The 25130-nt window shown below is 39.9% G+C and overlaps 1 protein-coding gene across 22 annotated transcripts in view; it reads right to left on the bottom strand.

Annotated features, from left to right (window-relative positions):
• Positions 1-25130, bottom strand: part of ADGRL2 (adhesion G protein-coupled receptor L2) — a 371310-nt gene that overhangs the window by 173784 nt on the left and 172396 nt on the right. For all 22 annotated transcript variants that reach the window (XM_027683320.1, XM_027683316.1, XM_027683326.1 and 19 more), the window contains one exon: positions 3696-3737. The gene's annotated coding sequence lies outside the window, so the exon portion shown is untranslated. Of the gene's footprint in view, positions 1-3695; positions 3738-25130 lie in introns of those variants that run through there.

Genomic DNA, 25130 nt, shown 5'->3' with positions numbered 1-25130 from the left:
GGTCTCCCCTGAGCCTCCTCTTCTCCAGGCTGAACAGCCCCAGCTCCCTCAGCCTCTCCTCACAGCACTTGTGCTCCAGTCCCTTCCCCAGCCTCGTTGCTCTCCTCTGGACCTGCTCCAGCACCTCAATGTCCTTCCTGATAATCCATCAGAAAGATGCTGGGATGGATTTATCTGGCAGAAATATCTGCCCAGGGCCCGGTGCAGGGCTCAGGTGTGACTCCAGCCCCAGGAGGAGGTGTCAGCAGAGCTGGGGTGCCCAGGCTGCACAGAGCAGCCTTTGCCCCTTCCCCAGCTGCAGCAGGGCAGGCTCAGAGCAGGCTGCACTCTCCAGGGGTGTTCTGTCACAGCTCAGCTCATTCTTGTTTTGGTGTTGCTCTGCATGGTGTGGATAAGCTGGTCACAGACAGATAAAATGAGACACATTTTTTCACTTCAGCTCCTGCCTCTTCTTCCTGTGCCCCATACAATTATTTTGTAGCATATGAGCAAAAATGTTTGTGTTCTGTCTAAATCAGTCTAGATAAAATGTTAGAGGTGACAATCTCTTTAAACATTACTGATCATTACTTATAAAACTATATTTTAAAATTGTGAAAACAAATGCCTTGACCTTGCGAGCTACGGAAATATTTAAAAAACAAATCTGCTCTGCTTTTTTGGCTAATAGTTGTGATTTGCATAGCTGAACCTTGAATGTAGTCATAAATAGCTGCAGAATCTGTCTTGGCATAATGCCTGGCAATGTTAGGGTGCCAGACAAAAAATCGGGTCAACCACTTACCAAGTAAGTCATTCTGTCTCAACAAGGTGATGTCTAACAAAGCAGCTACAAGGCTGAAGACAGCCAACATATTCAGCTGCTGCTCAGAGAGACAAGAACTTTTCATTTATCAGGATAAAATCGTCACCAGCACACCGAGTGAACTCCCCCTTGTAGAAAGGAGAAAAGCCCATCAATTGTTTTTGCTAATTAAGATGAATATTATTCCTGTGAAATGAACCAAAAAGTTCTGTGTAAGTTCAGAATCCCAACAGAGATCTATAATCTCGAAGAACAATTGCACAGGGTTTTAATTGAGAGGAAAGTGAGAGGTATTTTTTTGCCTTCTTCAGTTTTCAGCTGCGGCTCTTCCGTGGGTGTTGGTGGGTCTTTTGTGTTCTCAGTTTATCTAACATGATTTTCCATATATTAAAACTTGTGGAATTAAAAATTGATGACAAAATATTCATATATTTAATGGAATGCTACCACTAAATGGTGCATATTTAGGAATAATTCAAGGGAACAGATAATTTATTAACATATCCAGAAAAAAGCCCACTTTCAGATTAAAATCTAGGTGTTATGACTGTTCATAGTAATGTGCATTTAATCTTTGTTCATTAAGCAGAGGTAGAGTTAAAAATGAGAAGGAAAGTGTATTTTCTTAAAGTGATATTAATTATACTCAACAATTTATTTTATTCTGTCATATTTATCTTGTTTTTAGGGTTAGAAAAAGCCTTGCAATGTTGAAAGGGAGTAATATGAGGAAGCTCAGTTTCCCATTCCTTAAACAAAAGACACTCAACTCGAAAAATATATTTATATTTGAATTAATATTTACATAATGGAAATCCTTAATCAACAGAGTAACCCTGTGTTCCTGAGCAAGTCAGGGAAAATTGAGGTGTACCTGTTTATACATATAAAAATTAATTGTACCCAAAACAATCTATTACTGTCTGTTTTAGTATCCCTTATGGTCCAGGCTTTTGCCCTATCTTCTTCTCTTAGAGTGTAAATCACACAGTTGGCCTCAAAATAAAAATAATTATGATTTCACTTAACATGCAAATTCAGAGTTATAAATTAGCTCAGATCAGGGTACTGGCTGAATACATTTGTTTTCATGAAAAATGAAATGTTGGGTCTCCCTTCTTCCCTTCCCCCCAAGCCTTCTTCACAAGATCAGCCTGGGGCTAAAATGGTTTTAAGCAGAGTAGAGCTGGTGGTAAACACTTCCCTCTGACAATGTTCTTGCCTAATGAACATTGCAGAGAGGGGTGGGTGCAGTGCAAGCGTGGCTGTGGCTGCACCTACACACAGTCCCTGTGCCAAGCACCTCCTGCTAACAGGGGAACAGGCACAAAGGAGACAGGCCCTTTGATGCTTTAATCCCAAACATACTTAACTGTCACCTAGTTAATCTTTCTGATTAAAAATGACTCTTGAGTTCTTCTCGAACGTTTTTCTGTCTGTGGATGGAGGTTAACTGTGGTTAAATGTGCTCCTCGTGCCTGTTCAGACTGGTCTTTTTTTCCCCCCCTTACTTGCACTCCCCACTCCCCCCTTAGTTCAACATGACTTTTCCCTCTCTTTAATCACAGATGTGCCCCTGAAGGATCTGCAAGCATGATGCCTCTGAAATAACCCCGTTCTTTTCCCTCTTAGCAGCAGGTAAAAAAGCACATTACAGACCTCGCTGCCTGAGCTCCAGGTCCAACCCCAGCCTGGCAACACAGCTTCACCTGCAGGTTTGACTTTCCTAGGAAAAAAGTTTCAAAGGACAACTAACCCTCCGTGTTGACCAGAAATAAAGTCGTCATCATCCTTAGAGTTCCTCACAAACCCTCTGTTTTGCTGTTGGTTTTCTCGGGCACTGGTGATTTCGGTGCCACTTTTGTCTAGAGACAGCAAAAACTCAGTCCCACATATTTTAAATCCATCATTCTTACGCATTAAAGTTTGTGAATTAATTTTTTTTTTCAAGAGCCTTGAGTTCCTTTTGGGATTAGGTGGAAGAGCTTTCAAGTGTAACACTAAGAAGCACATTTTTGGTCAGAATATGTGCTCTGATGGGATATTTCTCAAGTAGTATTTCTTCTCACTTTAACGGTGGTTTCACTTCGTGATGGTTTTATGTTGATTTCAGACTACATTTTTATGTAGTGGGAAAGGATATTTTTTTGTAGAGTGAATGCCCAAGACCTGTTGGAAAACATTTCTCCTTAGCAATGCACTCATCGGATTCGGTGTAGTTTGCTCAGAAGTGTTATTTTAGGATGACCTTTGCACATACAGTATGATGAATTTTTCTTTTTATTTGATTGTAAAGATGTTATGATCAAGGGGCAAAATAAATATTGCCTTTTTCAGCCATAAAAAAGAGAATGAAAGATGAAACCATCTTTTTAAAACAACCTGATAGCATGCAGGAGTGATGCCTGCCTTTGGAAACTACATATTTTTACATTCACACATGCAGCAAAGCCCAAGTGAAACATAAATAGAGATCAATTTTATACAGTTCAAATAGTAACACACGCTATGGAACTCACCCTTTCTCAGCCTAAAGAAGAGAGATATTTATGTTCTTCACTGGTAGAACAATGTATTTCTGTTTAAGGGAATTCATACGTTATAATAAATTGTTCAGAAAAATAAATAGTTGAGCATTCTGTGGTCAGTAGCATTTCTAGCAAGGAGGTTAAATCCTCACATATTTTCTTTTGACTAATTAGCATAATGTTCTGCAAATCTTTTCTAGGTAGCTTACAGGATTTGAATATTCAAATATTTTCAGTTGTATAAGCCATATAATTATGGAATTGTACAGTACAGTTATTTCTCAAGCAATTTGGCAATCCTTTCTTACAAGAATTTACCTTCTGTTCTTTGTTATCAGAAACAGAAAAAGCTTTCTGCTTACCATTCTGGAAAAGATGGAATTCATCATTCTGCCATAAAGACCCTAGAAAGCAAAGAAAATTTTATTAGTTATTATATTCTTATCTGCAGGGACTCTAACTGCCAAACAATGCATCAGCATCAAAACAAAAAATGAAAATACATGTTCAAATCATAGATCAATAGTTTAATGCAGTTCTGAATATATATTACATGTACTTAGCAGGTACTGGATTAGAAAAAAGCACCAGCTATTGTTCATATCTGTATTTAGAACTGCATGCCAGCTGGAATTTATCTGCACAGCGTTCACAAAATACAGACACAGGATCTTGGCATCCAATTTGAATGTATTTTTGAAAATAAAACCATGGGTTTGCTGTCACTCTGCTCTGGAGGGGGAGAAAACCTGAACATGAAGGGTTATAATCAGAAGAGACAATTGTCAGTGACATGGCAAAGGCTTTCTTCTTAACTGGTGAGGAAATTTGTATTAGTATTAAAAAAAAACACTTTAACGCTTAAAACCCACTTGTTATTCTTAAATGTTTTCACTCTTTGAGAAAACTACATCTTTAAGTGAGCATGCAAGGGAGAGAAATAAGGAATTCAATTAAAACTCATGTTTAGAAAAGGTTACTGTAGCCAAGAGATGCAGTCACGTGCCACTTAGAAAAAAGATGTTGATGCCCAAGTAGGGCTATTACCTTTAAAGAGGAAAATTAAAAACTCAAATGAAAAATCAATTCCAGGTTCTCCCCATGACCACATACAGCACTGGGTAAAATGTAAATATTCACAGGTAAGGGATTGTCCAGCTAGAGAAGAATTCCCCAGTACAGTAGAGGAGTTATTTCCATTCAAGGAGTTTACCTTGGGCAAAAAGGGAGTTTCCAGAGTGTGCAGTGCTGCAGAAATTCAGACTCAATCTAGGTTGCAGCACAGCACAAGAAATAGGGAGCCTGGGTAAAGCTGGTGTAAATTAGAACAGTCCCTGAGGGCTGCTCTATTTTCCGTGAGGATTCACTGGCCTGGATCAGCTTTGAATCTCAGCATCTCCAGACGTGGCTCAAAGCCTCTTGTGCTCCATCCTTTGTGGGCTGCACCTTCTTCATGGTGCCTCATGTCACATGGAGCACAGAATATTCCTCTTTTTTCATTTGTAAAATCCAGGAAAACAGGGTCCCTCTCAGCCAAAGAAACAATATTTTACGTGAGCTCCAAAGGAACCCCCTGAAGGTCTGTGCCAGTGGAGCCAAGTTCCCACAAAGCACTGCCTTCTGTGCCCTTCTCAGAGATCCTCACTTCTCAGCCCTCTGAGTTTGCAAACATGCTGTTGGAGTGAGGTAATCATTAATCAACTGCCTGTTTGGGGCTGTTACTAAAAAAATCCATTCATTTCAGCAAAGTAAGAGTTGCCTTTCCTCCACGCAGCTTTTGAGCCCCCCTGCCACAAAGCCATTTGTAAACCAATAAAATGTCACTACTCCATAAATGAACAAAAGCTCTCATTGACTTCAAAGGGAATTACATTCACCAAAGATTTTGCCTCTGGTTCTTACCTGCTTAATTATTAAGATTCCACACCGTGGGTTACAATGTCGTAAGATATGAGCTGAAAATTGTGGGCCTGTCCCCACCTATCAGCCAGGTATTCAAGCCACCAGCCTGATACACAAGTTGTTCAATCCTTTCACAGGAGTATCCTCCTGAAGGCATTGCAGCAATGTTTGTGCCTAAAGTTAAGTATATGTTTTAATGTTCTACTAAACCATGGTTTAAGTCCTTACGTAGTTTCAGATGAGCAGAGCTGCTGAAAGTTAAATAAGTTCAGTGTGACAGCTAATGTATGAACTCTATTTGGACACAAATGATTTTTAATAACAGGTTATTTGCTGGTATATAGAATATGGAATTATTAGTTTAGAAGAAGTGAGTCAAGGCTTCTCCTGCAGCATTTGCTTTCATTGACTGAAATAAATAATCGGGGTGGGGGGTGGGAGGGTGACCACCCAGATCTCAAGTGTAAAGAAATTCTAACAAGTTTTTGATTTCCTTTTTGGAAAAATCAGATTTGTCTGTTCAGGTCACAATTATTTTCAGTGCCTCTGGCACTGGCATTACAAATGTTACAAAGAAAAAAAAAAAAAAGGCAGCCCTGTAATTCCTGTTTGCTCACTCTGGTTTCTGGAGCATCAAACCAAACTGCCCATTTCTGATCACGGGTTCCTGAAGAGGGCAGCACGTTCTAGATATTATTGAACTGTGAGCTTTGAGGTGACAGCCCGGGCTTTGCTTTACTGCACACAGAGGAAGGGGGAATAAAACTTTCTGGATAGTTTGTGCACATGGTTCCCACGATCCAATAAGCCAGCAGAAGTCCAAGGCTTTTGGCCAAGGTCACAACTGTATTTGATTATTCAAGAGGACGTTCAAAATAGCCACCTGAAGCAATGCATTTAGAAAGAGAGCAACAAAATACCAGCAAGGGGTACTTCCATGAGGAGTATGTTTTATCTTTAACACTGGAGATAACTTTTCCTATTGGCACTGCATTGACTATCAAAACTACTAAAGGGGTTAGATTTAATTATCTCACGTCTTTGCACATTTCATCTCAATTGCTATGGCAACATTCAGTTGCCTCAGCAGCAATGTACACTTTAATCAGATATTTCCTCACTCATTTCTCTGTGCACCACAGCAATGTAGTCAAATTTACAGCCAAGCCCTGATGCATCTGATAACACCTCTCAGGAATTAATGGCTAAGTTTCCTCTGCCCCTTACCCATAGCCACAAACATTTCTGGGGAGTTTTGCCCTCTGATGGCAAAGGCTTTAGGAGATGAAAAATATGTGTACTTTTTATCTTCCCCACTTCACTGATTTTATGTTGTTTTTTTGCCACCACTCCCTCTTCACATGTCTTCTACTTAGGAACTCTTCCCATCAAGCCCTGGGCAGGTCCCCTGGTCCCTGCAGGAACTCTTTCAGGCCTGAGAACAGGAAACACAATAACTGGGCAGACAATATGGTTCCTCCCGTATTCCACCCTGCCCTGAAAAGCTTTTTGCTGGATTACTCAGCCCTGATTAAATGCTTCATCGGAGTACATCATAGCTCTTTAAACTTCTTGGCCCAGGAACCAGGAACATAGGCTAAAATAAAAGTAATTAGGAGTGATGAGCAGATACTGGGGACTCCTTATTGAAATGCAGACAGTAAAAGGAGTCAGGAAGCTAAAAGTACATGGGGATTACTAAATTCAGCTTATGGGAAGTCTCGATATTTCTGACACAGAAAATTGTCTGGTTTGAAAACATGTCACCAGCACTGCAAATGGTGAAGAGAGATAAGTTCCTGATGGTGCCTGGAGTCTAGGGTGAAAAACACAGAAGTGCATTAGAAGGATTGAATTTGTTTGGATTATAGTCAAACTTTTGGGAAAGAATGATGGGCAAGTGTTCATCACACAGCCCCTTGCTGGTCAACCAAAGGTTTTCCTGGGAGAATTGCCCCTTTTCCCTGGCCTGGGCTCTCTGCAGCCTGAACATCTTCCCTCGAGAAGAGGACACAGGGTGTGGCACCTCTGGCTGCTGCACTTTTCATACGGTTGCCAAAGAAGGGAGGAATTTGACAGAGAGACAGAGTAACATGACAGGAAAATGTTCATATACATATACACAGAACTCATGTGTGCTCTCACTGCAGCACTAACACTCCCTAAAGGTATTACTGTGTTGCTAGACAAATTAAAATTAAACAAGAGGTAAAAGTGCTCTTGAACTGAAAACTGCTAAAAGATGCCCACAGGCAAGACAAAAGTGAACAGAGGGAGTTTATCCAGCTGTGGGTGACTGGGAGTTCCTGTGGGCCAACTCTCTGTGCTCCCATTCCCACTGCAGGAAATGCAATTTCAAAAAAAATAAAATCATAAAGGTGGTGTGAGTTCCAAGCAGAATGACATGAATAATTTTTTTCGGCCTTTAATATAAAAATTAAGATAATCTCTGTGAAACTCATCAAGCTACAGGACTGGATGGAGAGGGATGGTGGGAACATGTAACAGAAGAGCCCAGAAAAAGAATGAGAGATGTCACAAATGTGATAGCAGGGAGGTTTGCTGACAAGCACATCTAATAACATCTGGAATTAGTGGAGTATGTGAGATCAACTTTGAGAAAATTTCTAAAAAAAAAAAAAATCTCTCTCAACAGAGTATTTCTAAAGCTAAAAACAAAAGAGGTATTTTTTTTGTACTGGGAGGATGCAATGAAACCCTGTGAAGAATATCTGAAATGTGAAGGGACGTGGCCAAAGGTCTGCATACTGAGATCAAACCCAGAAAAAAATCATAAAAAATAATAAACTATATAAATTTATAAAAACCAGTAGTACCAGTAGCAGCATGTGTTAAATGTATACTAAATTTGGATTTGCAAATCACATTTTACGCAAGTGCAAATGGATGCACTTAGAGGTGAAGGTGAACAAACTGAATAGATTATTCATTTTTGTGCATAGAATTGTCAGGTTTACTATTTCCCTTCATTCAAACCACAAAACAATGTATCTCACAGCAAAAGGATCTGCTGTGGAAATTATTACGTGTTATGCACCGAGAAAAGAAATGACATGGCTCAATATCCCAGTCACATAATGAAATAAGGAACTGTACTCCAAGCAGTTAATTCAGTTATTTTCATGGCAGTGTTATCCCACAGTTATCACCATGACAATGCATCTTTGTTGACTTAGAAGTACTCAAAAATGAAAGAGCATTTGGATGTGGAGACAAGGATATGAAGACGTGGTAGGAAGGAAGATTAAAACCGTAATTCTGTCTCATTTTTACAATGCTGTAATCCCAGTGGAGCCACTGGAAGTGCTCCCAATTTGCACCAGGACAAAAGCCAGCGTGTCTTCCTCTGATTCCACGCACTTGGAAACTGTATCTCACTACCAGCTACATTTATAGTCCAACTGCTGTATAATGAAAGGGAAATGTGTGAAAATGAAAACAAAAGAAGTATTAATGCATGCATGAGAATAACACAGCAAAGAGGATCTGGCTTTCTGCTGGTGAAAATAAAAATGAACCGTCTCTCCTGCTTTGAATGCTTCGACTCCAAGTCTTATAATCTAATTGTTGTTACAGAATCATGTCATGTTTACACTGGAAAAGACCTTCAAGATCGTTGAGTCAAACCATTAACCTGGAGCTGCCAATCCACCACTAAACCATGTCCCTGAGCACCACATCCACATGTTTTTTAGCTGCTCCTGGGGATGGTGCAGCCACTGACCCCTCCTGGATGTCACATTTGCTCAGCTCGGGCCATCTGGGACCTCCTGGGTCAGCCAGGGCTGCTGGTGAAGGACAGACAGGGGCTTGGTCAGCACTGTCACCACTTCAACAATGCTAAGTGCAAGTAGCTGGGATTTGTATCATTTTTTGTTATATGAAACCAAACAATTTGTATATATGAGACTATTTTCCCCTCGGAGTAGAGCTCTGTGAAATAAATCTAACCCTAAATTAAACAATAGCATCAAAGGCTTTTGCCTTTATAGGGCACTTCCAGGCCTAAAAGCACTGATGTAAAATGTGCTGTTTGTGCTCAACAGATCTGCTCTTTGGACTAAATCCAGATTCCAAGTTATTGGGAGAGACTCTTACTTCTGGATTGGGCCCCTTGTGTATATTCACATTCATGTACGATTACTTTAGTGGAAAAAGTGGTTTTATTCCCACTTATGATGGAGTGAACTGAATTCTCTTTTGGCATTACTTACTGTATCAACAATGAAATTTATGCAGTCTCAGTGCATTTAAATTCTGTACTATACTAGAACTGCACTATCAAAATGAAGGGTAGCAGAAAAACTCCTTTAGTTTAACTGGGAGCATCTTTAGTAATAACAGGATGCATGAGACAGAAGGAATTCAGCCTGGCCTTTTGCAGATCATTTGAGGTTTCCAAGTTTTGCATTTAAAAGCTGTAAAATATATTTTTATTAGTGAACTGAGAAAATTAGATCAATCCTAGGAGACTTAAAGCATGCAGGAACCTATCCTGCCATTCTAACAAAATAATTTTTCATGATGCAACTGCACTGAAATAGTTCCGTTTGCGAAATAATTCAATTGTTAAAGTATTTTTGAGGACGAGTAGAACATGTTTAGTAAAACTCACTTGTACCCTTTTTATGCTGCTGCTTTCTTTGGCAAAAATTGGCATATACTGTGTGCTGACATTTTGTTTGTTACACGCAATATTTTAAAGAACATTTGAGGAAAGGGTATAAAAACTGAGGTGCATCTGCACGTGCCCATTACAGCTGAGACCTCCGAAGGTGCATGGAGAAACTAGACCCCTCGCCCTGATGGAAATTCCGTGGAATGCAGGAATTCCAGGCTCCCCTGGCAGTCCCAGACTATGCACAGAACAGAATTTCCCAGCATTTATTCACCTTAAAGCAAAGCTTGGGTGTGATGGAGCCCCACACACAGCAATGGCTCTGCAATTTCCTGACTGGCTTTTACCAGGAGGGCTCTTCGTGCCTCTGTCCTGCTCCTCCCTTTGCTCTTCGTGTCCTGCTCCCCATTTCCCACCCTCTCCTCCCCAAAGCCTCCCCAGCAGGCTGATGGGCTGGGCAGGGGCCTGCTGGTGTTCAGGGCTGGTTGAACGTTCAGCCACTGATCCCACGGAACAATTCCTGTGTCTCAGCCGTGCCATCGCCAGCAGCTGCTTCCCCTGAGCCTGCCAGCTTTCTGTCACCTCCAGGAGCCACTGAAGTTCAGAGGCAGTGTGACAGGGTTATAGAATTCTGTCAAGAGATCATGTCTTTGATTTTTTCATCTCTTAGACCCACATGTCTACCCTTTGGGGGTCTATCCCAGGCTGAGAAGTTCCAATATATTACATACCAGAACACAGCAGTATAAAGAGTGCTATATAAACTATATAAATGCCCTCCCTTTGAACAGAATAGCAGGAGCTTTCACTCCTTTCTTTTTCTGAAAGAACATTCCCTAATATTGAAGAGAAACCACAGCTGTATTCATATGTGCATGCACATGTAATTTGAAACACATTGTCGAATGTTATCATACCTAGTGCTCCTTCCCTCACTTACATTTAAATATTCTGTGCCTGATTTGTAGAGAATAAAAAGTAACTTTAATTGCTTGGATAAAATATTTACATTTTAGCAACTTTACTGGGAAAAGAGAATACATTTCACCGAGCCATTAAAAGGACTCTGGAAACTTCAGTGCCACTTTCTCATCTAAAAAGTTTCCCTGCAGTGTAGCTGACCCTCTGAGCTCTATTTTTGCCTGTTTGTTTAGCATGTTTGTGCTCTGGCTCACATCCACTGCAGTACAAAGCTGCCACACTTCAGGATGTCACCACTTCCCAGCTTTATACCCTGCCCCTCTGCTGGAAGATTGTGATCCCATCTCTGGTCTTCTAAATGATGCTTTCACATATTCACAGAGGGGAAAAAAAAAGGAGAAGAATTCTAGATGTTTTCTAGGAATTAGAAGAAACCCTTCAATATTATTCAAATGATTTTTTATCAATTGGTCACCTTGAAAAAATTCAAATTGACAGTGTCCCTTTTAATGATAAACCTTCAAAGCTTCATGAAATCTCCCTGTTAAATGAAGTTACTGTTTTAACACCTATTGAAAGAGTTCTATGCAGCTTGGAAACAGATTAAACAGCCATGAAAAAAGGCCATATTCTGTTATGGGCTTTAATGAATCCAGAGAATTTACCAATAAACATGGTACATATATTAAGTTGATTTACTATGCAATCTGCAATTTAAAAGCCAATGAAATAGTCTTAAGGCTTCCTATTCCTCCATCTTACCATTTTTATACTTTATCCTAATAAAAAATGAAAAGAAGGTGATATCAGCCAATATTACAGGATTCCAAGTTAGCTTTTCACATAAACCAGGTGCAAGGGATTAAGAATATGCTTCCTGTATTTTTTAAAAGCTCTTTGTCTGTTTTGTTTGTAGCCATTCAGTTAAAAAAGAAAGAAATATCCAGAGCTAATCTGCACAGTTTGGGATTTTTGGTGTCTGTCTTGGGTATCTGGATGCATCAGCTCTATTTCTATTTAGTGTCTTGTAAGGCACTTTTGAGTTCACATTCAAAAAGATAAAATTTTAATAGAAAGCTGTGGGAGTGATATTTTTAACCGGAATAATTTTAATTGAAATTAAACCAAATTTAAACACTTCTTTTCTTGTTGGGTTTGGTACAACCCATTTCCAAACAAAATCCATCACTTGGACTAAAACTAAGGTGACATTGTCACTTTAAATCACAACTCTGTATTTCAGCAATTGGCATCTCATGAAGTGGTTGTGCCACTTGCAAAACATTCAAGGACAATATTAAACAACATCTACAACCTTCCCAATGTTATTTAAAGAAAAATCAGGTTTTCCATCTCTCTAATTTCTTTGCCTCTTCAAATACTGTTATTAACATTCTTTTTCACACGTCCTCGTTTCTCCCCTTTCAATTTTAATTATTTTTTTTCTTTCTAAATTAATCCTTTGTTTGAACTGTTACTTTTGAGAGAGGGGAAAAAAAAAAGTTGCACAACAAACAGCTGAACGTTTGCCAGTTTGCTTTGTGTCTTTTTTTGTGCTGCTTCTCAGAGGCCAGATCTGACAAGGTGCTGAGCATCACTGAGAGCTGAGGGTGCTGAGAATCCCTTGGAAGAGCCTGGCATATTGCAGGATCGTGCCTTGCACAACAAGTTCTCCAAGTGATGACTATTTATGTTTCACTGAATAGACTTAGCATAAATTTTAACTGCTCTGATCTGATTGGGATTTTTTTAATGGGCAAAGAGGGGGTATTTCTCATGGCCGTGTCACTCAGCTCTTGGAGAGTGAAGTGCACAGCAATGCCACCCAAAATGTCTGGCAGAGGACCAGATGTCATGGTTACAAACACACACAAATACTGGAATACATCAGAGGAAATTGCAAGGTGTGTAAGCTCTTCAGAGCTGAGAAGGCAACCAGATCATTGCAAGTCCTGCCTCAATCAAATAATAATTCAAAACAAACTTACACACAACCAGCAAGAAATCACGAAATCAAAGCATGAATGATGCCCAAACTGCTGGACACTGTGTACTGTTCACCTGGGCTGTATTATTTTAAGTTACAGGGACAGCATTCAGTAATATAATATATAATATATCATATATAATATACAATATAATAATAATAATAATATATTATACAATAATCAATATATAATATACAATATACAATATACAATATACAATATACAATATATAATATATAATATATAATATATAATGTGTAATATATAATACGTAATATATAATATAATATAATCTGTTGCAATGACAGCACAGCTCATTGTTACTTTTTCAGTTCAAATGTGGACAGTTGGGTTTTATCTACTATACCTGTACATAGCATAGAATCATGGAACCACAGGATGGTTTGGGTTGGAAAGGACCTTAAAGACCATCCAGTTCTAATCCCCTGCCCTGGGCAGGGACACCTTCCACTAGCCCAGGTTGCTCCAAGTCCCTAATATATAAAAGGCACTGCTTTAGTTATTTGCTAACTCCATGCAAAATCTCAAGCAAGAAAGGAACTTTTAAAAATCTAACTAAAGCAGTGTCCATTTGCTGCATCCAGCAGGTCCAAATCAAGGCCCCCAGAGCAGGAGCAGTGCTGGAAACCTCACCCTGAGCACCAGGAATCCACTGGGAGGTTTGCAGGGAGCTCCTGGAACATTGTGCCCACGACAGACTCTCACTAGAAAATGCCAGCAGGAAGTTTCCATTCAAAAATAAGTATAACCCTCATCTAATTACTTTCCATCAGTTATATCTTTTCATAATTCTATGCCTACATATATATATACACATAATTCTAACGTTCATTAATCCTATATATCATAAAAATCTCCTATTAAAATGTAGCTAGACAGACTTTCAAGGCAGAGAAATGGCAAGCATTTGTTCTAAATCTACACGAGCTAAAGGGTTAAAAAATACTAGATCAGGGAAAAAAACCCAAGAAAAACAAAAAAACAGGAAAAAAAGATTGTGAAAAGTTCTTGTTCCTAAAAAATTCTTGCTCCTTTTGAACTAGTTTACTCAGCTTATGTAAGAAAATATCAATGAAAATTTACTCTGTTTTAGCAATTAAGAAGAGTTTTTACTAATCGTACTCTTTTTGTTTCTGTTTTGTTGTTTTCTACCCAGTTTTCCAAACATAACCATACCATTGCTACACCTGCATGTAATATCTTTGAGTTTAATACCTTCTTTCATCTCATCTTTTCAATCTTTTTTTTTTTTTTTGGACATCATTTCTACTGCTGGTGTTTTGCATACTTTGAGCTTTCAACACCTTAGACTTGAGGATTATGTTTCCCCTTCATCATTCACACACATGCCAAAAAAAAAAGACAGAAGAAGATTGTATTTCTAAACAGAAAACTTCTTAATGTCTTACTGTGTCCAACTTCTCTCCATGCTTACATTGGTCTGCCATAATTAGTCTCTCAAACTTTCCTGTGATTAACCAACCTCTATACTGTTCTACACTCTGCCTGCTTTCTTTTTGCTTCATGGTCACCAGCTGACTCAGTAGACTAAAAAAAAAGTGAATTGCTTTGATTAAAAGGGTACAAAGTAGGTTAAAGAATCTTCTATTTTGGTTTAGCTCCTTAACTTGTTTTTAATCAATTTAAGCGAAATTAAAACCAGCCACTTGGAGATCAAGGCAAGAACATCAAAAAAAAAAGGGGATTGAAAACATTTTTGAACAACTAAAACTTACATTTTTAATGAAAATATTTAATTTTTGAGAAGACATACCCTTAATAATAAATCATATCTGTCTCTTGTGGTGTATTCCACATGTAGGTCACAAAGAACGATTAACTGAAGAAACTGGGTGACTGAAATGTCACAGAAAGGGCACCATGGAAAGGTAAAATGGAACAAGTCCCTCAGTTATATATGATTCCTGCAACTCTATGGTTCTCTCAGCTTCATTTGGGCTCTTCCACAGAATAAGCTGACGTAGAAAATTTGCAGATAAAGCCAAAATAAGGTGCTTGGGAGGGCTCTTAGATCTGAAGGTTACTGAAAATTCTGGGGTGAAACATCTGCCTGAAGTCATGATATCACTGCCAAGTCTGAGGTTATACTGTGTGAACATCATATTACAGTAAATTCATTGATAATTTCAATGCTTTATTGATTTTCTGAAGTTTGGAGGAACTTTTGACAAGTTTGCTGTATTCTGGTTTGTTCCTTGTAATATTGTGTATTTCAGTTGATAGTTCCATGGTGTTTTTTTGACTTGCCCTGTTTCCCCTGAATCCCCTTTCCTGCCCCAAAACTGACATTACACATTCTATCAGGCAAAGCTGCTGGTGAATTTTTTTGATCCTTCCTATCTTTTAACAGTCATTCAGCATCAGCACGTGTGTGTGCATTAGCAAAGGTTTCCTTTTATCTTGTGAAATTCAGGCTTTAGATGGTCATCTCTCCTGGAAAGACACCAGATTAGTTTGTTCTGCAGATGGTTCACAATGGAGTTCTCTCTTTTTTTAATAACTTCCTAATAAGTAAATGAATGTACTGGTTTCTGCTGATTGAAAGTGCCTCCATCGAGGTACAAAGGCAGACTAAGAAGCCTTTTCATATTTCATCTGATCTCAGGTCATTGAATTGATTCTTTATATAATACTGAAAAGGCTTCAAGATTCTGTAATTAACATTCAGGGTACTGTTAGCAGATGATCTTAGCACTCTGTATTATGGAAGTGATTATGTCTTTTTTTTCCTCTTGTGGCACTGCTTTTGCTAAGTGTTCCAAAGGTTTACCAAAAATTGTGTGGTTCTGCCCTCTGTGCTGTCAAATTGCTGTATCGATGGAATTATTTTCCTCTAGACATTACACTATGAAAACATTTGCTTTTGATCAGCAAACTAAAAAAGGCTAGTTTTTAAATTGGCTCAACAATTAGTGTACATATTATTTTAATTTATTGTCTTATTGCTTTTCTAAGGAACTCTGGGATTCTTAAGTCATCACTAGGTTTGCATAGGAATGACTTTTTTAATAATTGTAGTTATCATTGTGTCATTAAAATGGAAATATCTCAAGTGCTTCAAAATAACATTCACAACAATTTGAGAGTAAATGACACTAATCATGAGAGCACCTCAAAGCAGATGATTTAACAATACACAAAATAAGGAAAGCACAACACAGAATTCCCACATCAACTCAAGTTCTAAAAACCTGTATTGGAGCCAAGATACCTGGTGTCTTATCTAAACCTCCAGGAAATCAGTTTCCAAACACTAAAATGTTAAAGAGGGAGGATCCAGCTACTGAAATCCTTCTTTAGGGGCTCGAAACATTTTGAAGGCACTGAGTTAGCACTTTTGACAGGGATCTCACATTAAATTGACCTTTCCTGGTGAAAAGATGCATTACCTGTAAGCAGCTGCTGCCCCTGCCTCGACCTGCCCCAGCTCCCCGGGTAGGGAGGTGTGAGACACTCTTCTCTTCCTTTGCTGCAGTTTTCCCAGCCTGTGTAATTCAGATTCACACTGTCAGCAGTCAGGGAGGCCATGTGACTAAGTGGGAAGGAGGAAGGTATAAGAGCATCCTGGTTTTAATCCCGATTGAGCCACTGGAGGAATGTGGGACTGAGGAACTGCTTGGCTCCTTTAAAGCATCCCTGCTCCAAAAACCACACCCAAGTTAAGCCTTACAGGTAAGTCAATGAAGAGGAAACAAATCTGTTTTGTTTTTTTTAATAAAATGTTTCTGAAGAACGTTGGTAATGAGGCAGCCAGTGCTCAGGAAATGCAGCTAATTGCACTCTGCAGATATAAAAGCAGTGACAGATCCCTCCTGTCCCGAGCACAGGGCTGTGCTGCAGCTAATCCTGCCAGGCTCCTGCAGGAGAAGGGAAAAGCTGATGATTGTTTACCATTGCCAGCCAGGAAAGGTTGCCTATCCACCAGTGATTGAGCCCCAGCAGCACTGGCCTTTCAGACAGAAAGAGCCTGAGAAGATATTTATAAACTAAGCAACCTTCTTTTCCTTGAGGGGAGCACACCCCTGAGCTGAAACATGAGTAGGATGCTGCTGAACGCTCTGCCTCAGAAGGGATCTTCTCAGGGTAAAATGGTGAGAGTAAACAAAAAGGTATATAAATGTAACACATTCCCATAAAATGCAATAAAACATATTTTGATACTCATAAAAGTGTGATCAAAGGTTCGGAAAAAATCGCTGCATCAATTATGATGGTACCTGTGCACTGAAGAATACATTTAAATAATAGTTTGCTTCAGAAAATACTTTGAAGACAAGGAGGGAACTCTATGGTTCTGTTCATTTCTGATCTTCACAAAGTGCAGTTATTTTTGGAAAGCGAATTGTCAAAAGTATTAATGTTATTGGATGGAGCAGCACAGTTTACAGGAATTGCTACTGGAGTCTGCCTGGTGATTGGCAGTCAATATTTTCACATGAGACTCCCTGCAAAAAAATGTGCTCTTTAGCCTGTGCTAAACCAAAAAAATACAGAGAATTGGGGTGAGGAGCTGGAAAGTGCCATTGTTTAATTTGCAGAGCAAACCGCTGCAGCTCCAGGGTGAGCACCCCGGCTGTGCTTCCCTGCATTCCCTGGAAATAGAGCTTGCCTTGGACTCCACAGTCCCTCACCAGCCCTGCAGAGGGGAAGTGACATCACTCTGAAAATAAATATAGAAATGGGTTTTCTGGAAATATTTATACTTTGTTGGTGGATAAAGTGCTGAATGTACAGCCAAGGAGAGCCCACTGCTCAGCTCGCACCACTTGAAAAGGGGAAAGTTTTTATACTTGCAAAGATTCTCACTCCAGAGGCTTTTTTTTTCTTTTAAAATAACTGACTCTTGACACAGCCTTGTCTATTTTAAAGGCCAAACATTTTCCCTGCTCCCAAGTGCTTTGTGAACCTTAGGGATGTGTTGTCCCTGGCAAAACTGAGATAGCAATATCCTGGGAACGGGTGATTTCCATCAGGGACAAGGAAATCGCTCCAAACCACATTTCATTCTGGTTACAGCATTTTAATGAGATTTGCAAGCCCTTCTGAGACAGTCACAAGAAACATCCAGCCCCGAACCCTCAATCAGAGTCCTGAAAGTTATTCTGATGCCTGAGCAGAGGAAGGATCCTGGGACTCCACTTTTGCTGTGATATTTCTTGCATTATATGTAGCATTGATTAATTAAGGGGTGAGTAAGTGTTGACCTCCCAATTAATTCTGAAAGAAGTTGGATGACTGGAAATACCTAACAACGTTTGAGAAGGATCATCCCCTTAACTGTTTCCTGGAAAACAGCTTCCAAAAATCTTTTTCAATAACTTCCAAACCCCTTCATGATATGGATTTCAATTTAATCAAGACAGTTACTCTTATTCTAATGAACACATAATTTCCTACGAGAATATGAGCAAGTATTTAAATGGGAAATAATAAAATCATAGCTGGCAGTATAACTGTTAATGTGCAATAAGGGTGTGTGTATGGGAATGCAGATGAAGGCCCCTCGTCTGTGTCTCTGCCATCGTGCCCCAGTCACTGAGAGCTTGTTTGCAAACACTGTTGCCTGGATCCAGACCCTGCATTCCCTCAACCTGCAGGGAAAATGCAGCTCACCGAGGGCAGGTCCTGTGACATCAAAAGGACAAAACAAAAAGAGGCCTAAAATAACTGTTGAAGAAATAAAGGGTTAAGAAGCAAATCTTTAGGGGAAAAGGTGATTTAGATTCCGGCAGAAACTAACTGTGATTCAGGTTGTGATTTTTTTTTCAGTCTACACATTTTGAATTAATGTAGCATGAGTTATGTTGCATGAAACAATGACAACACATGAATTCTGCTCATGGAAGTTACTCATCCATCAGCCAGTGTCAGGTACCTTCAGAAGCACAGGCCTTAAGTTCTGCACTGTGAGTTCAAGCTGTTTGCATGTGAATATTGGGAGTTGCCAAAATGAAAAAAAAAGAAGAGATAAGGAAACTTCGGGATCCTTCTGCAGTGACTTCTCTCTGACCCAGGAAAGAACAATGAATGTTTGCTTTCCCTTGGAAGGGGTGCCGACCAGGCTACACAAACAAAGAAGCAGAAGCTCAGCTGGTGCAAATTAGGACAGTTGCATTACTTAGTGGAACTGCATCCTTTCCCCCAGCTGAAGATGTGGCCACAAATGTTAAAGGTTCCTCTGCTATAATTTTTTCAGGACAGGGATCAGTCGTGGCTCCTTTCACAAATCTCCCAACAGAGCTTTTCCCCAGCAATGATTTTGCAGACATGAGTCTGATTTTCTGTTTCCTGAATGCCCCCAAATAACTGATCCCTCTCACAACTGTGCTTTTCTTTGCTCAGTTTCCACATTATTTCGTTGATTCTGTGGTATTGCAGAAAAAACCCAAACCTGTGAGTCTTTTCAGGTCCTTCTCAGTTCAGCAGGAGTGTGCACTCCTCAGCAGTGGCCTGGCCATGCACACTCATGTGCTTCCTTCAGTCCTTCTCCCACACACCAACTACAGTGTCCAAAAATGAGCAGACAAGGCCAAACCTGCACTCACCTCAATAAAAAGACTGTACTCTATTTTTAAGCATTCCTTTCAGATGGAAGAACAACTTCCATCCACGTAAAAGCACATAAAAAAATTAACTTAGACCATAAAAAGAAAAGCATTTGCCCAATTTTATGGCTGTCAGAAGATCTGTCTCCTCTCTGGGCCTGAAGTGAAGAGATAACATGTTTGCCTGGAAACTGAACTTTTTTTAAAACTGTAAAAGAAGGCCTGTAATAGCTTGCCATTCTCATCAGGGCTATTAGTGTCCAGTAAACTCTCTCCTTGTAAATCCATAGATGTCAAAGGTTCCCGTGGATCTTTTCTACACCAGTGTTTGGTTTGGCAGAGTGGCTCAGTGGGCAGACCCCAAGGGTCCCGGGGCACAGTTCCTGGATGCTGCTGTTGTCTCCTCTGCTAGAAAGTCCACGAGTTATCTGGCAAATGCATTTTGGAAGAGAGCCAAAGGACTGCTCTCCTGCTGGCTCTTGGGAAGGCTGGCACTCCAGCAGGAATCAATGGAGCCCAGTAAAAAGAAAGGAAAGCAAAGGAGGATGTCTGGGGGTGACTGCACAACTCCTGGGCTCGTGTGTGTTCTGCCACAGCAGCTCGTTTTCACTGCTCAGTGATACAGGGAGGGAACACTGCTCTTAGAGGGGTTAGAACAAAGAAAAGATTATGAAAGGAAATGTAAGAGAGAAGAGGAAAAGAAAAAAAAATGAAGACAAACAAGAAGGAAACGCATAAGCAAGAATGGGGAGAGTGAACTGAGCAGAGAAGTGGAGAGTTTCCTGACCAGACATGGACACTGGCAGTGAGTCCTTTAAAACAAAACTGAGCCAGATCTGTTGGAAAGCTTCATTTTCAAGAGAATAAAAGAGCAATGTTAATTTGAAGAAGCATTTTTTCTTGAGGGAGCAAGAGCTGGATGCTTTTTGTTAATAAAACCAGAGCTGTTGCAGGTAGAATTCCTAGCAGTGTGTGTATCTTTATCTGCACCCCCTTTGCAAAGGTCCCACGAAAACACTATTAAATTGTCTCTTGCCATTCTAATTTTGATGCTTTGCTGAAGTTCAGAAAATGGCTGCCAGCCTGAACTGTGAACTGCTTTAAATCACATCTATCCAGGTGATGAGAAACGCTCGCTAGATTTTATCTGCAGAGTGGAAAAAATAAACAAGAATATATTACTCAACCCCTAAGATTTTTTAGAAGCTGAAATTCATCTAAAGGAACACTTGAGTCCTGTCTACCCCCCACTGAAGTGATTAGGAATTTCAGCTAAATAAAGAATGAAGGTGAGACTGAAATGCCCATGTAATCAACCTTCACAAAAAATCTAATACAAAGTTAAAACTCTTTTGAGATAAGTGCAAACACGAGAACACTGAAATAACACAGAAAGAAATGAAGGAGGCTTTTTAAAATTCCCAACTTGTGCTTTCCTCCAAGTGTAATTCAAAACTGATTAAAAGTATTAAATCCTTTTTATGCAAAGGGTTAATAACAAAATTCAAATAGTGGTGTGGTGTCCCATGGATACTCAATAATGAAAATTCAAATGCTCATTTCTTTAAGCCTTTTGTGTCCCTTTTCTAGATAATTGGTTTTTTGGCTAATTTTTGAGGCTATTTAATAACACCTCCTGCCAGACATCTCATGTAAACTCAGCAAGAGGAGGCATCGTGAGTAATAGAAAAGACTTCTGCTCATTTTAAAGCTCAAATTCATACTTTTCTTAACAAAGGAGATCCCCACTGTTAGAGTTTGGCAACCACCGGGCCAACTGCATTGGGGAAGATTGGATTAGGGGGGCAGCTGACTGTGCAGGAAAGTCTCCACTCTCCAGCAGGATTTTTATGTAAATTCCATTACAATTCATGCTTTTTGGAGATAATGAAATGGATACAAAACACTCCAAGGTTTCCAAGTCAGCAAAATAATGAACAGGGGCATTCAGAAAGCTGATTCAATAAATTTTTGTAACATTTGGAGCCTTGCATGAATAGGATTGGCGTTGGTGCAATGTATCACATGGAATTTGCTTTTAATGCTGCTGTCTAAACCCCACAGCTTTTCAGGCTATTAGTGATGTGTGAACATCAGCTATCAAGAGTTTTCCTCACTTTAAGCTCTAATAAGCTCTATCGTTTTCCATGTGTTTGCCTGAAGGCAACTTTTACCAAAGAACCAGCCAAACATTTTTTTGAAAATAGAATATTTTCAACTCAACAGCTTTGCACAACTGCCTGTGAATATGTCACAGCACTTGTTATGAATGAACTTCAAACAAGAAGAGGCTGGGGTCAAGAGGGCCATTAATGTGATCTTCTACTCTGTTCTCTGGCATAACATACAGAATTTAATTTGTCAGTATTTGCTCTGGTCACAGTGGAACCAGAACCTGGATGAATGTTTTGATATTTCTTCAAATTTGTGTGTTTACTGATTACAAAATTAAAAATGTGTACGTGTATGTAAAAGTGTGCACAGATAAAAATCTAATGTTTAAGCACACACAAACTATTTCTAGACCAGAAATACTCTCAAATGTCGAGTTGTGCCTTTCTTCCAATCCAGCTGATATAAAAACCTCTGATGCAAAACAGGCAGTGAAAATACTTCCACCATACCCAAGTACCCATGCCATCAGGTTTATCAATCAGCTTGGATAGTAGAGAGGTAAAAGACATCATGGGAGGGCCAAAGCAGAATATAAGACACTGTGCAAGGTCTTTGAGTATTTCTCTTCTGAGGTTTGTGTGTTAATTTTAGTATTAACCTCCCATTAGTGATAGCCAGGTTCACAATGCTCAACAGGAATATCTATTCAAGGCAAAACTGTACTGCTAATATTGATAATGTTTTTATACACAACTTCCCTACTGATATGAATTCTCTAAAGGTAAATGTGAAAATATGCAGTTTTAGGAGCTGAAAGAAGGAAATTATTAGCAAATATCTAAACTACACGTATGGAAATGTTAGCAAAATTCAGAAATCATAAAACACCGGGGTCATTTATGTCTAAAATAGTAATCTTCCCTTTTGGTGTAAGTTTTCTTTCAAACGAGTATCTATTTATTTAGATAAAAAGGGATATACACAAGACAGTGTCTCTTCAATGCATACAATCAAAATAGAAACCAACCAGCGTTCCAAAAACCTTTCCAAAAAGGAATCGACCAAGATCTGAACCACGCCAGAGTTTGTGTGATGTGAACATCCAGCTATTAAGGTTCATTATGATGATCAATGAGGTTGAAAGGTGAGTTTATGAATTAAACCTTACAAGCTCTGTTGTTACAATGAAGAACACTGAGGAGCTGTAGGAAGCAAAATCTGAGAAACAGCCACGGTTATTGTTCAGACCACAAGACCACACTGCTCATATTGTATCGTTTAAGGGTAAATGTAATAGGCTTTTCTGAGACAAACAAAAGCAGTAACAAGTTATAAACAAATGTGATTTGTGGGGGTTTTGTGCGTCCAAGTCGCTCATTTGGTTATAATCACATACCTTGTTTTTCATAGGGAAATATCCTGCCAAAAACACTCACTGCAGGAATAAAAGAGAATGGAGAAGCAACACAGAGAGAGGAAACATAGAATCACAGAATCACAGAATCAGCTGGGTTGGAAGGGACCCCCGAGATCATCAAGCCCAACCCTTGATCCAACCCCGCCGTGGTTCCCAGCCCATGGCACTGATGCCACATCCAGTCTCACCTTAAAAACCTCCAGGGATGGAGAATCCACCACTTCCCTGGGCAGCCCATTCCAATGGCTGAGCACCCTCTCTGCAAAGAAATTCTTTCTAATCTCCAACCTAAACCTCCCCTGGCACAGCTGAAGACCCTGAGCCCTCTTGTCTTGCTGAGAGTTGCCTGGGAAAAGAGACCAACCCCCCCCCGGCTCCCCCCTCCTGTCAGGGAGTTGTTCGGATCCTGCTCTACCTCCGTTTCCTTGGGCAGTAATTACCCTGGAAAGTGCCATTAATTACCCTGGAAAGTGCCATTAACTCACCCTGTGTTCCTGCAGCCTGACATCCTGGATTGAGCTCCCTGTGTTCCTGCAGCCTGACATCCTGGCCATCCCTCAGTGCTCCTGGGCCCTGCTCTGAACATCCCTGCACAGGGAGCAGGAATGATGGGAACAGTCCCGCTGGTTCCAATAGAATTATGGAGAAGGAAGAAATGACTCAGGGTGGGTACAGTCAGCATCGAAATCAATCTCAACAGGAGTAGGGACGGCAGAATCAAGTCTTCTGGGCACAGCCAGGTCACTTAATGCTCTAGTGAAACACAGCAAAGAGCATTTATGTCTGATAGACTAAAAACTGGGATGGAAAAACCTCTTCTAATGAAGAGTGATGGGAGTGGAAAACCTTACTTCTTCTTCCAAGAAGAAATAAGAATATACTAAAGATACAAGCAGAATCAAAAGAACAACAGAAAAAGTGACTCTTTTTTTCCACATTTAGGAAATGAGCAGAGTTGAGCTGCTCTTTGCCACAGTGATACAATTCTGTCTTCAGGTGGGCAGTGTTTCCATGTCACCTTCTAACCATGCAAAGCCCTCGTCAGCAGGCTCCTCAAATATTCTGCTGTTTTCTTTCAAAGAGTGATTTATAACATTTCACAGCAAGGGATGTGCCACATCCATTAAACATTAATACTGAGTTATGGTTTTCTGAATCACAGCTCTCCGCTTTGTAGTCTTGTGCTTGACTTCTATTTCAGAAAAGGGAAAACACATTTTCCCGTGCTGTCAATTACTTTATTCAGCACTGGGCTCTACTGAAATCTCCTGAAAACAATGAGAAAACATCTTTTTGTTTGTTTTTAAAAATACCTGAGTTTGCTTGAAACACAGAGTGAGGGGCAGTATAAATATCATTAACCATTTGATCAGAGTTGAACTGAGAGCACAGCACAATACATCATAGCTAGGACAGCTCATGAGGGCTGCCAGAAGAATCCCCTCCAAAGGAAAAACCCTACAATGACCTTACATGAGAAGATGTGAGAAATCCAAAGAAAGTGCTATTTTTATTTAAACTGGAGAAGAGTGGTTTTGACACAGAAGAGAGATGTTTCCACCAGGCAGTGGGTCTCCAGCTGGCCCATCACATTTATAGGTACTGCTGCCTCTGGTGCTTTTTGTGAACACAATTTAGTAAATGACTTGAGCACATATTTAAAATGATGGACAAGAATAATCCCAGTAAAATGAATGGAAATATCTATGTGTTTAAAATTAGACACATGCTTCAGTGTAAGGCAGAATGGAGCACATAATCCTCTCAACATGATATTTTCAAGTTGTACTTGAAGCTTGGTGAGTGAAAACACATCCAGTCCCAGAGCAATTCCCAACCCCTTCCCAATCTTGTCTGTGGCACTCATTTCCAGCCTTTGGAACCTGGATACATGGTCAGGATGGCTTTGCAGTGTGCTAGGGGCACAGGGCTCCTCCAGCACTTTTTGCTGGCTGTGCAGCACAGTCTGCTGTGCTCAGAAGAATGCATGTCTTAGGGGAAGGATTCGGAACTAAGGCATTCTAGAACGTTCTTAAATTCACCAAGTCAAGGAATCAAGATAATATTTCTTTTAGAGCATCAGCATCTTTCCTCAGTGTAATCTAAGTACAACCTCCCAGCCACCATCTGGTTGTATCAGACTCCCCTCCTAACCAGCACCCTGAGCATGGTAGAAGCTCTGGTGCCTGATGGAGCTCTCTGGAATTCATCTGGGGACCCTGGGAAGC

Source organism: Neopelma chrysocephalum, unplaced genomic scaffold (genome assembly GCF_003984885.1).
Source record: "Neopelma chrysocephalum unplaced genomic scaffold, ASM398488v2 Primary Assembly neopelma1_64, whole genome shotgun sequence".
Lineage (NCBI taxonomy): Eukaryota > Metazoa > Chordata > Aves > Passeriformes > Pipridae > Neopelma > Neopelma chrysocephalum.
The sequence above is the reverse complement of the archived record's forward strand: the minus strand, read 5'-3'. Positions and strand labels throughout refer to the sequence as shown.